This window comes from Misgurnus anguillicaudatus, chromosome 20, assembly GCF_027580225.2.
Source record: "Misgurnus anguillicaudatus chromosome 20, ASM2758022v2, whole genome shotgun sequence".
NCBI classification, from domain to species: Eukaryota; Metazoa; Chordata; class Actinopteri; order Cypriniformes; family Cobitidae; genus Misgurnus; species Misgurnus anguillicaudatus.
In genome coordinates, this window is record NC_073356.2 from 4,286,158 (window position 1) to 4,304,703 (window position 18,546).

Consider the following 18,546-nt stretch of genomic DNA (forward strand, 5'->3'; position numbering starts at 1 on the left):
CATAAAACAAGCAAAAAAATCTGCCAATGGGGTAAGCAAAAAATCTTGAACATTATCTTAACCAGTAAATGGAAAAAATTCCCCATGCTTACCCCATTGGCAGATTTTTTTGCTTGTTTTATCCACAAAATCACTTAAATTTAAAATTTTTGGTGTAAAAACTAGACTTATTTTCTTGGGTCATTTTGCTCATTAAGAAAAAACATCTTATTTTAAGAATTTTTATATTTTTTTTACTGAAAACAAGACAAAAATACTAAGAATTTTTTTCTTGAAAATCATTTTTTGCAGTGTATAATTACAAATACCACCCATCTTTGCACGCCTTTAAATATGTGGCAATAGCAACTCCAATTCCATAAAAGCACTAAACCCAATTAATAGAGTGAGAGTTGACACAACAAACACTTCTATAGAACATGTTATTTATTAGTTTAGTTTAGTTTAGTTTAGTTTAGTTTAGTTGTTTGATTTTGCTTGAAGAGAAATGATACGTTTTGAAACAGACAATCAACGAAAAATCTACGAATCAGATACAATCTCGTAGTCACAGAGCAAAGAGTGCAATTATTTTATTGCAGCTTTAGCACCATAATTTTCTGTTTTTGACTCAGTTTTATCAAGGGGTATCTATCTAAACTTGTGTTTTGAAAGCAGTTCTGCTTACCGCAGTCACTAAACTCATTTATCTCTCGTCTCCCTCTCCTCACTGACACACTTTGCGTGCTGGTGCTGCGCTGCCAGTGCCACCACCGCCATCATCATCATCATCACCAGCGACGCGAGTTAAAGGTCCTGCTGTGTTGCTTTAACACATTTTGCAGCGTCTGCTGAAGAGCCTGTTTCTTTTGTCGCACAGTTTATCTGCGCCTCCCTTGCGTGTTATCTCCATCTCTCTCTCTCTATTTTGACACGTGAACTGACCGACGACGCATGCTCGCTTGCACAGAGACCAAAGCGGTGATTGGGCCAGCTTAATGTCAATCAAAAATAACCAATGGGCTGCTGCTGAGTGGGCCGGTCTATCTAGGAAAAAGAGGACGATGACTGGGCTGGGCAGTCATTGGGCCAGCTTAATGTCATTAAAAAAATAACCAATGGGCTGCTGCTTAAATGTCAGTGGGCCGGTCTGTCTAGAAAAAAAAGACGCTAACTGGGCTGCTCAGCAGACAAAGATGTAGCGGCCCAAAAAGTATGTCAGCCCACCGGGAAACTGCCCGGTGTGCCAGATGGCCAGTCCGCCCCTGAATGCCTGGGACTCATGTGTCCATTTTCAAGTGACAGGAAATAAGGGTAAAGTCCTGATGCTTCAGCCTGCTGGAGGTACTCCGTCATATTTGTTCCAACCTAAAGGACACACAATGCAAATGAGTTAAGGTGAAACTTGGGGGGTGTCAGGGTGTGGGTATGGGTGATGGGTTTGGGAGTTATTACACCTTGATCTTGCCCACTTTAAGACAGCCACTAACATAATGTCCCAAACTTTTGAATGGTAGTTTATTTAAATACCGGGTTACAGTGGTGTCAAAAGTATTCATATTCACTACTCAAGTAGAAGTATAGATACTAGGGTTTAAAAAGACTTTTGTAGAAGTTGAAGTATCAACTCAAGCCCTTTACTCAATTAAAAGTGAAAAAGTACTGGTTTCAAAACTACTTAAAGTATAAAAGTAAAAGTAATGTAAGGAAAAAAATGTCATTATGGAAAAAAGCCTAGGCCGCACCACAGGGGCCTTTTGGGCACTACCCTATCTCCTCTAAAAAACGTTTCTAAAGGCCATAATAACTAAAGTGTTATATTAAAATGTTAATGTTAAAAAATGTGGGATGCACTCGGGCCAGGGGTATGCAATGTCCGTCCTGGAGTGCCGATGTCCTGCAAATTTTAGCTCCAACCCTTATAAAACCTTGGCTACCTGTAGTTTCAGGTGACTTTTTCAGGGGCTTTTGATTAGACCTGGAGCTAAACACTGCAGGACATCAGAACTCCATGTTGCCTACCCCTGCACTAGGCTATCTGTTCCAACTGCATACGGTATATGTAGGGCTGGGTATTGTTAGAAATTTCACAATTCGATTCAATTTCGATTCTTGAGGCTTCGATTCAATTCGATTCGATTCAATTCAATATTGATTTACTTGCTTCGATGTCGATTCAATAATAAGTAAATACACAAGCAATTAAGTACCTGAGTATATTTTAAATAATGTGTGTAGTATTACTAATGTTTGATCACGTTGATGGTGAAGGCTTGAAAGAAGTGCTGCTGTTTGCCATCTTTGATCTTTCTGTTTTGATAAAGCGTGTTTTGTACAACGCTGAACGCTCTCACTAGAGTGTTGCCCACAGCGGCGCCACTTGCCGGGGGGGCTGAATCGATTCATAGGATTTGATGAATCGATATTGAATTGAGAAACAAATAATTGCAATGCATTGATGAATCGATATTTTAACCCAGCCCTAGGTATATGCCCATTAAAAATGAACGCATTTTAGTACAATGCAAACAAGTACATTAAAGCAGTGGTTCTCAAACTAGGGGTCGCGAGATGGTGCCAGGGGCCCCAGTTTTATAATATTTTATGAAATTCATTACTTTATTATAAATTCTGTGTAATTAAACCTCAGAACAATAAGGCTACTAAACAAAAGCAATACATTGTATAATTTAATATGTTTTGTTTAATTCAAATTTTACGTTTTAGAATGTTTTATGTCATACATTTTCTTTGGGGGAGGAGCTGCGAAGGAATCCACTGTACACAAGGGAGGCCACAAAAAAAATGGTTTGATAACCACTGCATTAAAGAACCTTATATGTGTACTACTGAGCATTATATATAAATATTAAGTATTGTAATGGTGCAAAAAGTCAAACTTCAGAGCAGGGCCGCTGCTGGCCAAACTTTTACAGTGGTACCCTCTTTAGTTAAAAAACAACAAACTATAGTATGTGTGAGGATAGAAATATGCTATTGTTATCATTTATAACTGTATTTTGACAGCAACACTAACTACAATTACACACATATGCAATTATATATTAAAGCCTATATTTCTGCATCTGTCCCAGTGTACCCTGGTGAAAAACAAATATACTTTATTGTATTTCAAGTATATTTAACTTTGCAATAGTACATTACAAATATACTTACAAAGGAATGTACTTTCTTTAAACATATTTAAAGTATGCTTACAACATATTTGCGCGTATTTTTTACAATTAAACTTTTAACATACTTCAAAATAATTATACTTTAGTATATTTTCTAAAAGTATACTTTAGAAAAATATACTTAAAGTTAAAGTTTTGTGCAATTTTTAAAGTATACTAAATTTAAACTTATTTTAAAATGTATTTTAGGTATACTTTATCGGTATGCTTAAAGTTGTCATTATAATAATGCACTGACAGTATATTTCTAAAATACATTATTTAGTATACTTTAGAAACAGTATATTTTAAGTACATTTTGAAAGTATCTGGGGTGTACAAATGTATATTATTTTATGGAGAAATAACGTGGGCTTAAAATTACGAGAGAGCAGTATGTTCAGTTACATTTTATATTGTAGATGTATACATTTGTAATATACTATTAACATAATAAGGTACACTTTAACTTCACTATAGTCAAGCATTGGATAAACCAATTAACTGTGTTTTACCACAAAATAACCATGGTTTTGCTAATAATAATCAATACACCAAAAAAAACATGGTTACTAAACTTTTACCACAAAAAAAAAACATTCATTTTCGTAAGGGGAATATGAGTGTTTGTTTTTTTGTAGTTTTTGAGTCAATTGCATACCGCTTATAGCTGTACACACATTAATTAACTTAAACAGTTTTCGTAAATGCATTTCAGAGAAAAGTGAATTCTGAGATTTGAATAATGCATCTGACGTGTGTGTGATGACGTCACGACGCACGTATTTTGATTTTTACCAGTCGTTCAAGACAGACGGATTCAGTCCCAAGGTACGTTAAAATATCTTAAAATTAATTATATTTGATTATCGTTTGACCATTCTGAAGTTTATCAGTAGACTATCATATTTCGAATGCGAAATGTTGTCAATAACGCGGTGTCTAACTCGCTATAAGTGATAAGCTGTTGTGTAGCTTAGCTTAGCTTATAGCTAATGTTAAAGGTTTGAAAGATAGCACTGTTAGCCTGTTATATCGAATTAGTACACCCGATTGTTTTGTTAAATATATGTATTGGTGTGTATGTATATGTTAATAAAAAGGTAGCGTCAGAAAATCTGTTTTTTAAATGTAGCGTGAAAGTTAACCATTTATTGACTGTTTAGAGGTAAGGCTTTTACCTAGCTGTATTTCGTATTAATGATGCTGCATTCTTTCCTCAGAAGCTAAAGTTTTTCAAAGACATTTGTAGGGAGGACTTTGCAGCTAATGGTAAGTCATTTTAAACTCTTAAGATATAATAATTCATTAGTAGTAGTAAATCAAGCTTCAGTTTAGATATATACATATTGAGGCGGTTTCCCGGACAGGGATTAGACTAGTCCTAGATTAAAATAAATGTAGAAGGTGTCCAAACTGAAAACAACTTGCACTGACATATCTTAAAATACATCAGTGTCCTTTGTTTTGCCTCGGAATGCACACGGGTGGTGTTTTTATTAAGGCATGTTTTTTGAAACTAGTTATATTTCTTAATTAAACTAAGGCCTAGTCCTGTTTTAAGATAATCCCTTTCCTGGAAACCACCCAATTGTCCGCTTGTTGCATTTTCTTTCTGACAAGTTTTACATTTAAATTTAATACAATAAAATCTTTCTTTAGGAGCTGAAGTATTTTATGTAACGAGGATTTTGCAGCCCATATAGGCAAGTCATTATAATGAAAACTTTTACGGGTGGTTTCCCGGACAGGGACCAGCTCTATCCAGGACTAGACCTCAGTTCAACTAGGATAGTTTCAACAAACATGCCCTACCAAAAACTCTACCTATGTGCATAACGATGCAAAACAAAGGGCACTGATGCATTTCAAGACATGTCAGAGCAAGCCGTCTTCAGTTTGGACAGCTCTTACATGTATTTTAGTCTAGGACTAGTCTAATTCCTGTCTGGGAAACCGCCCCTTAATATATATGATGACATTTAAGTCAAGCTCTAGTTTAGGTAAAAATATATCTGCTATACAATCTCTGCCAGTAAACTATAGATTTAATACAGTAAGTGTAATGTTTTAATATTAAACACTTTTTAATTGAGCTTATTGTCTATCTTTTTCAGAATTCCTTAGGCTGAACCAAAACCTGCCAGACTAAAGTTGATTTGGGAGAGAAAGACATTGTAAACTCAATCATCTTGACATTCTTCAATGAGTAATTGTTCAATTTTTAGGCAAATACTGTACACTTTGAATGCTGTGAATAAAACTATATTTTAAATATATTTAAAATGAATTGTTTTTGACTGTTTTAATCAGCTTTTATTTATTTGGAAAAAATTATTTTGGTTATGTTACCAGCTAAAGTAATCTATTCCCAAAATAGCACTCTTTAAGTTAACTAATTATTAACGCACTTGAAGTATACTCATTACTAATCTAGCTGCAGGTATGTAAAAGTATACAAAATGTAATGTACTTGGCATATTCATTTTTCACCAGGGCAGTTTTTAGAATTTTGGATTGGCCAAAAATATATAGAATGTACGCAAACAGTCTATTTAAGGTATACTGATTGTATGTTTGCAAGACACTCATAATACATTTGTAATGTACTCCTAACATAAATAAAACACACTCTAAATCCACTTATCAAGCATGAATTTAGCACAAAAACCGTCATGTACTTAAATTGTACTAAATACACTTAAAGTTGTTCCACTTTAGCACACAAAAGTACACTAAATACACTTAAAGTTGTACTTTGTTACAATTTATATACAACTAAAATATATTAAGTACAAAATTAGTTGTTCCAAAATAGCACTCTTTAAATAAACTAATCAATAGCACACTTTAAGTATACTGGTCATTAGTGTGACTGCAAGTATACTTAAGTATATCAAAATTAAATATATTTAGCATACTATTTTTTCACCAGGGTAGCTAATGGACTTCAGCTTAATCTAATGTGACAAAGCTGATCTTACATGTCAGTGTAAATCCAAGTAATTTTGAAGACTGTCTTTCTTGTAAGTAAATTAAAAGTCAGGTTTAAGGAAACAGCTGATGTCTATTAACAAAAGCAAACGTTGGTATGTATGGTTATGTGTTTGATTGATTTAACACTCAAGCATTTAGCCAAGTAGGTTTTGTTAATGCAAATAAAATTTAGGGCAGTTATTACAAAACAACAGATGTCTTTGGCATAGATATCTTTGCCATGCTTCAAAACGCAACGGAGCACAATGTCATTTAAGTTGAACAACTGAAGTTACATGATATAAATTGGTACGATTGTTATGCTATTTAAATCACACAGATGGATTGGTGTCAGCAGCCAGCTATATATTTACACAGGCTTGTGAATGTGAACTGACCTGAAAGTGATCCGCGAGTTTTATTTCGTACTTTCCGTTTGAAGGCAGAATGCCGCGTTCTTACTGTACAAACGGATGGCGGATGATATCAAAGCATCGCGAGAGCAAACTGCTCCGCATGCTTTCTAATCGCTCTCGCGGTTCTTTTATGTTTATCTTTGCAGCGCTATCAAACAAACTTTTGATCATCTGCAGTCAGCTGGGGGGGCGGGGATTGCGTACGGCGGGGATTGCGTACAAACCAATAGGGTGTCGGTATGGTGTATGTTTATACTTCTCATCCAACCACAAACGCATTCATCCAGATGATGCAATTTATCAAGATAGGATTTTTACGCTGACAAGCCGGAATGTAAAAAAAAGAAAACAAGCAGAAATTAAAAGAAGTAACGAGGCGATTTTTGAAATGTAAGGAGTAGAAAGTACAGATAATTGCGTGAAAATGTAAGGAGTAGAAGTAAAAAGTCGTCTGAAAAATAATTACTCAAGTAAAGTATAGATACCCAAAATATCTACTTAAGTACGGTAACAAAGTATTTGTACTTCGTTACTTGACACCTCTGCGGGTAAATAAAGTATTAAAGTAAATTTCTTGATTTGTACTTAGAGGCTGAATGTCCATGAAAGCTTTTTTGCCATCATCAATGCTGGGCCGGACTTTTTCTGGCAGTTTTGAAGGGTGGAGGTGGAAGCAAAACAGGGAGCAGCTTTAATGCAAGATATCCCTTTGCATCTGTAGCAGCAGAAATTGAAAAGCAATATGTTCAGATAATGTCGGTTAACTGTCTGGCATTTCAAATAAACAGGGGCGTGTCTAGATGGGGGGCATGGGGTGGCACCGCCCCCCCTTGGAATATGATTGGCCCCCCTGGTGCCCCCCCCTCCAATCTCATTGGGCCAGCTAGATTTACTGTCAACCTGAAAATGCCCACCGCACCATTGGACCAGAGAGCTGTCAATCACTGTTTGATTGGAGACTCGCGCGAACGCGAAGACGAAGCGAGCACAGTAGTTGCGCGTTTTTAAAACAGGAGGAAAGAGACACCATGACACCCACCACACCATTGGACCAGTTGTCAGACACCCACCACACCATTAGACCAGTTGTCAATCACTGTTTGATTTGAGACTCGCGCGAAGACGAAGCAAGCACAGTAGTTGCGCGTTTTTAAAACAGGAGGAAAGAGACACCACGACAGCCACCGCACAATTGGACCAGTTGTCAATCACTGTTTGATTTGAGACTCGTGCAAACGAGAAGAAGGAAGGGCGCCCCGCCACAGACTCAAAACTGGCACAAATCAAATAGATTTTCCATGATTACAGTCAGTGATGCCGGTAACGCGTTACTTAGTAACGCGTTACTCTAATTTTACCACTTTTTTCAGTAACGAGTAATCTAACGCGTTAATATTTCCAAACCAGTAATCAGATTAAAGTTACTTATCCAAGTCACTGTGCGTTACTATTTTTGAAATTTTCCTTAGTAAAATATATATTTTCTTGTATATTTCTTCTTGCGTCTCGGGAAGTGAAGTCAGGTGTGCGACAAGTCACGTTTTCAGCACGAGGACAATTCAGGTCACGTGTAAGCGACACAAACGTAAACAACGTACAACGGAGAGAGAAGAGATGCAGCTACAAAAACACTACGTCAAATAAAAAAAAAAACACACAATTTGGAGTCGCGGCACGGCGCAGACAGTCAAACTAAGAGCAAGTCCCACCCGGTGATGCGAAGCAGTGAGCAGGAGTTCATCCACTACCCAAACAACAAAAGCTGGACTTCAGTGCAAAACCAGTAAGTGTGGGAGAGTTGAAGAACGAAAGTAACAAAACGATTTTCTCCGAGCCCTGATAACATCTAAATCTCACTATGACAGCATATTAGCACATAACCTCTGAAAGAGTTGACAAATATCGCGTTATTTACTCACCGATTTCCACGTGTAGATCCAGAACTGTGTTTTCAACCATGATAAGTACATTCCAAAAGCGGTCCCTTTTTCTTACAACGCGTTGTTTTTCTCGTTTCATGTGTTACAATACTGATAAATCTACAAGGTATTTAGTATATAACATCCTGAAGACTTCTCAGTTTTTCAAAATAAAAGTAAGTCGAGTTTATAGAGTAAGTAGATCCTGTCGGGTCAAAAGTAACACTTGTTAGTTTTGTCCCGCTGCTAATACTGTGTATAATATGGTAAAAAATTAATATTATTCTAATTTGATTTAATTTTATTTTCATAGTGTTCAAACTATTGAATTTTTTTTTGTCTCAGCAATTTAAGTTTGTACTGTTGGTTGCTTTTGAAACATTTGATAAAACTGAAATTTAAAATAACAATGTAATTTAATTATTTTTTACAAAGATAAATGACAAAATAAGTTTGCAGTTACATATTAAAGAGGTCATAGTAATATATATTTAATAAAAACAAGTGTAACACAAAAATCTATCATGTTTTGTTGTGTTACTTTTGACCCACCTGTGTGTTACTTTCGTCCCTGCTGTCAAGGTCAAAAGTAACAATTCACTACTCTTGTTTAAAGTGAAATTATACAGAAGTCGTTTTACATTTGTTCAAAATTCCAGCTGGTTTTGATAGACCACACTTGTGAGTTATTGACCACAACAAAAATATATCTCTGTCTAAAACATTAACTTTTAAAATTAAGTTTTTCTGAAAATGGCCCCTGCTCACCCCTATTTATGTTAAGTGAAGTCAAGAAAGACTCATATATATATATATATATATATATATATATATATATATATATATATATATATATATATATATATATATATATATATATATATATATATATATATATATATATATATATATATTAGTTTTTTAAAACACAACAGTTCAACTTAAAATGTCAGGAGATGCATTGTTGACGTTACTGTTAAAAATGCACTTCCAATAAAGTGAGTGTTGGCAAAACCGGTTGTCATTTTTAATGTTGAGGCAGTGGGGGTGTTGGCAGCTACTGGAATGTAACTAACAAAGTAACTTGTAATCTAACTTAGTTACTTTTAAAATCAAGTAATCTGTAAAGTAACTTAGTTACTTTTTAAAGGAGTAATCAGTAATCAGTAATCAGATTACTTTTTCAAAGTAACTGTGGCATCACTGATTACCATTCACATTTTATTTTACTATTTAAAACGGCTTCATGTGCTTTTGCAAGCGCTCAGCAGCGCCTCTCTCTCTCTCTCGCGTGCACACTTTTTGACTGCTGCGTGCGGAACCTCGACAGTGCCTCTTTGACACTGAGTGAAGGAGTTAAAAGTTGGCGGTGTTTTTCACCTGGGTTCCTCCGTTGTCTTTTCACGTAAAAGTTAACAGTCAACAGATGTTACTGACAGAGAAGACGGTTGGTCGAGTATTATGACTTAACGAAAGGTTAGTGTTTTCCCACACACACATCAGTTCTCTGTGCACGAGCTCTCTCTCTCCCTCCCTATGGTGCGGTATGCGCGCGCACGCTTAACAGTATTCTCTGATATTTTTGAATTTGCGCTGAATTGTCTGCGCTATACGCGATCTACAATAAAACTATCACTCGCATTTAAATTAAAAGCGCTCATAAACACAATTAGATGAGAAGAGCAACCCTGCATGAGACACACAGGTAATCCGAAATCACCTCGTATCAGCTCTTCAATGTAAATTGTATCAGACAATGTCGCATTTAAATTAGGATTTTAGCAGTATAAAGTAACGGTTGGATTAAACACGAGGTGTTATTGGGTCGTGTTTAGTCACTAGCTTAAACTCTTTCTTGTTGTCTGACAACAGAACAGATAATATGTAAAAAAAATAGCATTCAGTGGTGTTAAAATACAATATAGGCTAATAAACAATGAAAGTAAGATCAGACAGAGTAGAAAAACAAATTTTTAAGTAGGCTAATATTTTCCCAAAATCCTGATATGTCAGAATGTAAAGTAATACCAGCTACACGCAATGTAGATAGCCTACTTAAAGGAACAGTTCACTTAATTTAAATGGTCATATACCTAAACTTGTTTCAAACCTGTATGAGTTTCTTTCTTCTGCTGAACACAAAAAAGAAAAGAGTTAAGAATGTCACCAAAATCAGTTGATGGATCCCATTGACTTCATATGTAGGAACAAAATAACATGGGGTTCATCAACTTTCTGGCTACTAAGATTCTTCAAAATATTTTATTTTGTGTTCAGCAAAAGAAAAACTCATACAGGTTTGAAATAACTCTAGGATGAGTAAATTATGACAATTTATTTAAAGTGAACTATTCTGGAACAGAACTGTTGTTTAATCCATGAAAAATACAAAAAATTAATACCATCTATATTAGAGCATGTGGCATTGCACAAGATTTTGGGAACCATGCTTAATATTTTCTAAACCAGTATTTATTTTCATTTGAATTTTTTGATTGGCCCCTCCCTGGAAAATCCTGGAATCGCCCCTGCAAATAAATGAAGATGAGTGGAAAGTGCTAAATCTCCCAACAGCAATTATTCCCAAAAATTTTCTTCATTAATTTATCAGTGGGTGTCTTTATTAAATTGCTATTAGTAAATCTGGCCCATAATATCAAAATAGTGGAGAAACTTTACCTTGTGTCATCTCCTCAAATGAACATGGAAGCTTTGCTTCTGGTTTAGAAAAATGCAAGATCCTATCGGTATATCAAGGGAGCCATTTCTCGAAGAGTTTTGGAGCTGCATCCTGGTGTAATGTGTAAAAGTCTTGTGCAATCTAAATGCAAAAATAACAAAAAACAACTTCTAAAAAAAGACTAAATAAAACTCTTGTTACCATATGATAAAGACAGTATATTAACATACCATGCCTGGGGTAGTTAGCCTAGGAAACTCATGGAAACTCAGACCACCTGTTCAGGTGTGTTTGATTAGAGCTGGAGCTAAACTCTGCAGGACTGCGGCACTCCACGACCGACATTCGCCACCCCTGTAATAGACCATTCATACTCTAAACATTCATAATTTGTTTAGGTGATTTCAAATGTCAACATTGGCCTTTAGAGATCATGCACCCCGCCTTTAATTCACTTGTCACCACCTGCTGGCATTAATGTTGTACTAAAGAGAAACTATATTTGAAGCATTGTCACTGTCGAAAAGACGATTTAATCTCTTCTGATCGTTTTCGTAGACAGCAGTGTTTATATCTGAACTATAAAGATTTATTCCAGTACTTCTGGAATAAGTACTGGAATAACATATATCTGAATGTTTGTTTCATACACGTAAACTGCTTTAGCTGGATAAACACGGACGCAGATTTGAATGTCACAGAGTGTGATTAACTTAGGCTTTAATGGACATATTAAAGTTAGTTGAATCTTGTAATTTATGAACAACTTTCGGTAAACTCGGCTAAGAATAAATAACAACAAAGTCTTTTTAGAGTAGTTAATTTCTGATACCAAGCAAAATAAACAACAAGTAAATTACCTCAGTTCTTATTTCATAGCTAAAGCGTATAAAAACTACACTGAGCTAACGTTGCCAAGTAAAATGTGTATTATAATGTATACAATGTTAACTACAAATCGGCTATCGCCGTTTCCCCCTGCCTTTAGGAAACCAAAACATTTGTTATTTTTGACGAGGTAATTTGTTCCAGAATTGAATTCATTTGAGGCACTAGTCAGACCATTAAACCGGAAGTAAAGACCAGACGCGTACCGCGACACGCGTGCATCCGATGAAACAGTCTATACTCATAATAATAAAGTATAATTATAGTACAATATTAATCGCCATTATTACCATATTAAGTATATTGTCCAACGTTACCCCATTCTGTTCTGCTCATAAAAAGTTATTTCAAGCACTCGACTGATGTTGTTGACTAAATGTAATGAAATGCCCTCGTTGTTGGACAACACTTTTGACAATAGTTATCGATTAAATGATACAAAGACAAATACAGACCTTTATTTCACCAGAAAAGAACCGCTGAAGAATGCCTGCTTGCTGACGATCCAAAATCCCAGCGACAGATGATCCAGCAATTGGGTTGTTTTGACCCAGCAGCACTGCTGTACAGCGGGGGATGGGCTGCTTTAACTGTTCGTGTACAAAAAATGGTTTTCAGAAATTAATTACCAGAGATTTGTTATGGGCTGTAATTGTCAAAAATCTCATTTTAATAATCTGAAAAAGCAAAGAATGCATTTACTTTAACTTACATTAATCTCGTTTTAAGTTAACAGTTAACTGGGCTTTGAAGTAACGTAAATGTCGTCATATAACGTTAGTTAAGAAAAAAACTTAAGGCTTTGTCCAAAGGGGACGTTTAAAACATTAAACAAAAACAGTAGAAAACGTATTTACTATCCAACGGGCATATCAAACAAGCCAACCTAAACGAACGAAGCTGGCGGTGTATTTAATGCCATGTAAAACTGAATGCAATGGCACTTACGTCTTTATATAGCCCTCGGTATTATGATACGTGTATAAATAGGTTTAAAAATATATGTTATATGAATAAATATGTTGATACGAACCTTATTTCTCCAAATATTAGTGTGCGTTGCATCCACCTCAAATTCAGTCAGCCCGTGTGCTGCACCTGAATCTGCGCTGAGTTGATTTGACCCAATGAGCTGGCTGTTGAGTCCGGGTGGGGAAGGGGGTGTATTGATTCCACTCTCAGTGAAAATTACCCAGAAAATAACCCAGTGGTGGGGTTACATAAAACTACCCAAAAAACTACCCAAGACTGCGAAAATAACCCAAAAAATTACCCAAATGGCTTAACCGAACATTTGGGTAGAAAAAATAAACCAGGATTTTTTAGAGTGTAGGAATAGACAAAAGAGTTATGCCGCGCCATACTCAGGGCACCTTTCTTTGGTATCTTCACAATGATGCCTTTTGTCCAGTCATCAGGTATCTTCTTCTTCACCCATATGGCTGTGAACAGTGGCTTCAGCACTTTAGCTGCCAGCCCTGGGTCTACCTTGAACAGCTCAGCATTTCGGCTGTCATGTCCAGGTGCCTTCCCATTTTTCAGGGATTTGATGGCAGCAATAATTTCTTCTTTCTTTGGTGGTTCCATGTTAATATCCAGGTCAGCATCAACTTCTTGTATGTCAGCTTCTACTGTAGGTGGTGGTCTATTGAGGATTTCAGTAAAGGGCTCTTTCCATCGATTTTCTATTTCTGTTTTGGATGAAAGAAGTCGTCCCTGTTTACTTGTAATTGGGGCATCTGTGTTTCGAGGATACTTTCCACATATCTTGGTGATCCTGTACACAATCCCTTGCACACCTCGTCGGGCTGCATCTTCTGCTTTTTTTACAAGATCTTCCATGTATGCCCTCTTGTCTGCTCTTATATTCTTCTTTACAATTCTGTCTACTTCCCTGTATTCCGATTTGTACTTCTCTTGCAGCCTTTCGGACTTTGTTTCAAGTATCTTTTTTCTTAGGTCTCTCCGGTTTTCAATGGATTGCCAGGTGTCAGTTGTTATCCATTCCTTCTTTTTATGTTTTGTTGTTCCCAGACAAGCTTTGCTGGTTTATAAATATGTTTGCTTGATTTGTTCCCACTTGATATTGATTTCATTAGTATCTGGTTGCGTGAGGTCCTCATTCATGTCGATCAGAGCTTGGAATCTATTCTTTAACTTCAGGATGTTAAAACTTGCAGTTTTAATTTTGGGGTCGCATAGTCTCCCTACATATATTAATAAACACAATACAAAAAGTATTTTTAATCTGCTTTTAATAGTTAAAAGCTAATGTTACATAATGGTTATTAATAAAAACATTATATAATGGTTTCTGTTGTTCTTATCAGTCAGCACGAGAATCGTTTTCAGGTCATGTCACTTTTTTTGTCAACTCTTTTCCCGTAAAGCCATTCCAGAAATTTATGCAAAAGTCTACAATAAGGTAAAAGAGGTGCTTGAAAGTATGGCCGGAAATTTTGTCCACTGCACAACTAACACCTGGACGAGTAAATTCTTTACAAATTTGAATTTGTCCTTAACAGGGCATTTGGTCATGCAGTCAGGAGAGCCAGAAGTGACATATAAATGGGTAACAGCACTCCTACAATTGGATGTGATAAATAAGAATCACAGTGCTGCAAACATTCAGGAACATATTGAAAAGATGAAAGGGTTCTAGTGCCCTCATATCCATTGGAACTGAAATGGACCTTGGAGGGTCAATATCTCATCATCAGTGGGAAATGCTGGAAAACTCAGTGAAAATATTGTGCACTTTTGAGGAAGCAACATGCACCATAAGCAAAGATGAGGCATCTCTGTCTTGTGTCCTCCCATGTATTTAAGCACTCAAATCAACTCTGGGGAATCTGGAGGCTGGTGCAGCTTTAAGGAAGCTACCAGATGCAAAAAAAGCTAGTTGTAGCACTGAAAACACAACTAGATTCACAGTTTGAGTCAGTATTGCAGAACCCCACTGACCCATACTTCAAAGCAATGCTTTTAGACCCCAGATTCAAAAGAATGCCCATATCTTTGCTCAGTGATGCAGATTTTAGCAGGCTAAAGGAAAGTGTTACCACTGAAGTTGAGTGTGAGATAACAGAGGGACAATCACCTGCTGCTTCAGCTGTAACTGATAACGCCATGAATGAGCCATCTTATTCTGATAGTCTGTTTTGGGGTGCAATGTTAACCATGGCCCAGGAGAGCAACAATCAAACTAACAAGGCCACATTACAGATGACTGCCAGTGCTGCCATAGAATGCTACCTAAGTGAGAGCTATTCAGATCCAGTAGCAACTTACTGATTCAAACAGGCAGCTAACAATCCTGCATTGGCACATGCTTTGAAATACTTGACCTGCCCTCCAACAAGTGTCTCAACCGAACGGCTTTTCAGCACAGCAGGAGACATTGTTTCTCCACATTGGTCAAGACTTCTTCCATGTCATTTGATTCAGCTTGCATTTAAGTTCAAAAAGAATGTCTGATGCATTAACATGTTTTGTTTATCCTTTAAGTATCTGCATTTAGAAATGAATGTTTTCAAATCAAAGTATGCACTCTCTTACATGTTAAAAACTCTTACACATTAATCTCATCAGTATTCAAATGTTAAACAATGTTAAACAATGTTTCAGCTTTAGAAATGAAATAGACAATGGCCCTCATTCATCAAAAGTGCGTACACCAAATTTCCAACGTACACCCAGTGTACACCCAAAACCACGGTGACTTTGAGATTTATTAATATGGACGTAGGCGTACGGCACACTCAAATCCTACGCCAACTCAAGAGGTGGTGTACGCACGTTTTGAGTTAGTGCGGAAATGCGCAAACAATTCCTAACACCACAAAACGCACTGACAAACTAAAAGATATGATATATTATGACCCCCTGTAAAAAAACAACAAAGTAATTATAAACTTCAGTATTTTTGTGCAACATGGACTTCAATGTTTAATTTGTGTGACTTTACCAAAGCATTTTATTTATAGGCATATCGTCGCTGTCCGATGAAAACCACGCATGTCCATTTTGTGAAATCATGTCATCTGATTTTCACGTATATCCATTTTGGTGCAGTGGTGGAGGAATTACACAAATCATGTACTTGAGTAAAAGTAAATGTTACCAGTTGGAGCGGACTACTAATGTCCCTCCGTAAGTTCCACCTCGAGGAGGTCCCCAAAAGCACCCCAATGACCAGAAACACGAGATCAGCTAAGTGAAAATTAAAACAAACTTTATTTAAATTAGTTAAAATTATTGTTGGAAAGGGGAAATTAAAATAATCTTCTTGTCTCCTTTTCTTACAGGAGAGGAGAAGTACCGAAGGCAGAGACACCCACTGAGAGGGGAACAGGGGGACGGGACTCCTTTGTCCCATGGTCAGTGTCGCCTCTCCTAGGGATCCCGGTCCTTCGCCTTGATTTTCTTGAACCCGTGGCGCCCTCCTCTTCTCCTGGAGGCAGAAGGGAGAATAGATAATCAGTGGATGTGAGAATACAAGGTGGCTACCTGCGCTGTCGCGGGATCCACTCTGCGGTTCCCAAGGGCCGTTCTACGTCTCGCTCCTGTGAATACCCGTAGTGTAGTCAGGTAAGTATTTGCGTGGATTCCTCTAGGGTGGCTCTGCGTTTCATTGGGTGTGCTGCTCTGGATCTACACGGTCTCTCAGGTAAGTACGGCCTTTAGGTCTACCCTGTATGTTCTACAGCTTTCTGGGCATATTGTTTATGTGGGTCTACGAGGATCTTTGGGTAAGTACAGCTCTCGGCTCGCCTCTAGGGTGGCTCTGCGTTTCATTGGGTGTGCTGCTCTGGATCTACAAGACGTTTGGGTACATATAGCTTTTAGCTCGGCTCAGGTGTGGCTCTGCGGTTCACTGGGCATGCTGCTCTGGATCTACAAGATGTTTGGGTACATATAGCTTTTAGCTCGGCTCAGGTGTGGCTCTGCGGTTCACTGGGCGTGCTGCTCTGAATCTACAAGACGTTTGGGTACATATAGCTTTTAGCTCGGCTCAAGTGTGGCTCTGCGGTTCACTGGGCGTGCTGCTCTGGATCTACAAGACGTTTGGGTACATATAGCTTTTAGCTCATCTCAAATGTGGCTCTGCGGTTCATTGGGCGTGCTGCTCTGGATCTACAAGACGTTTGGGTACATATAGCTTTTAGCTCGGCTCAAGTGTGGCTCTGCGGTTCACTGGGTGTGCTGCTTTGGATCTACAAGCTCTTCAGGTAAGTATGACTTTTAGTTTGACCCTCTTAATCACACTCGAAGGCGTTACAGGTAGGCATTTCAATATAGGTGGAAAAGTGCATACGTCACCTAACCTTGGTCCGAGGTGAGAGAGAAGACGACCTTTACCCACTTCCAAACGGTTGCTGCTGGCCCGGTCACGGCCCGTGTTGTCCTGAGGGGGGAACGTAGATGGACTGCAGTATTATGATTTGCCAGACACGTCCGCTCCTATTCCTTCCCAGGATCGGGGCGACACCTAAATCGGTGGGGCAGATAGCTAGGCCTCCTCTCCAACACAGGTTTTGCACACAATAGATATTTGAATTGCTCAGTTTCCCTACGTCCTTTTGTTTCAATTGGTCCCCTCCTCAACACTTTAATCACTGTACTCACACACTTTCCTTCGGGCCTGGATACGCAGGCGGGGGTGTCATTCGTCCTCCTCCAGCAGTCCTCAAAAAGTCACTCGACTCTGCGAAATCTCCGCCAGAGATCGTGCCTCCACGCAGCCTTCGAATACACATGCGTGCACAGGTAAGATTATACCTCTTTAAGGTAGTTCATCTTTCTCCAAACCTGTCTCAATGGTTCGTTTCCTCTCCTTCTTTACTGCAGCAAATCCTCTCCGTGGTTTCTATTCGTCCGCCTGGCCGTATAACACACCGCTTCGCCACAACGCCCTTCTCCAACCATCCACAACAAACAAAGAACATGAACAACTTCTTGTGTTTCACACGCTCTTTTTATACTTCCTGTGAATTGCCCAGTCAGCGGTCGCCACATCAGCACACACACCTGACGCTTGTTCCCACTGATTTCGTTGCCCGGGGTTACCTGGAAGTGATGGTGTTTGTATAAATCGGTCCGGGCAAAACTTTTCTTCACAACTTTGTGAACATAAAGATACCCAGGGTAAAATATTACTCAAGTAAAAGTAGAAGTACTTGCTTAAAATTTTTACTTGAGTAAAAGTACAAAAGTATCTGCCTCAAAATGTACTTAAGTACAAAAGTACTGATTTATTATGGCCGTATAATTTTTGTCACAAAACTCAAATTATGTGAAAAAAGTCTCTTGGCTCACCAATCTATTAATAGAAGGACACTAATTAATCAGACACTGATGTCTACTAAAACCTTAAAGCCAAAAATTCCTTTAGCACCAAATGAAATAACAGGATTTGAGAGCAGTAAGTTTCATTTCAAGATTTATTTGTTAAATAATTTAACAGTATACTGTATTAAATACTTGAATTAAGCACAGGTTCACATGAGTTT

At 37.6% G+C, this 18,546-nt stretch overlaps 2 long non-coding RNA genes across 2 annotated transcripts; one reads left to right on the plus strand and one right to left on the minus strand.

The window, feature by feature from the left end:
- Positions 1-3,875: 3,875 nt before the first annotated feature.
- LOC129452421 (uncharacterized) lies at positions 3,876-6,093 on the plus strand. The gene is made up of 3 exons (XR_012359612.1): positions 3,876-3,986; positions 4,379-4,427; positions 5,273-6,093. It is a non-coding gene; the product is annotated as an uncharacterized lncRNA (long non-coding RNA).
- A 1,043-nt stretch (positions 6,094-7,136) lies between these two features.
- Positions 7,137-12,550, minus strand: LOC141351310 (uncharacterized). The gene is made up of 4 exons (XR_012359520.1): positions 12,490-12,550; positions 11,377-11,500; positions 11,146-11,287; positions 7,137-7,262 (listed from the first exon to the last, which is right to left on the minus strand). It is a non-coding gene; the product is annotated as an uncharacterized lncRNA (long non-coding RNA).
- Between the last annotated feature and the right edge of the window lie 5,996 nt (positions 12,551-18,546).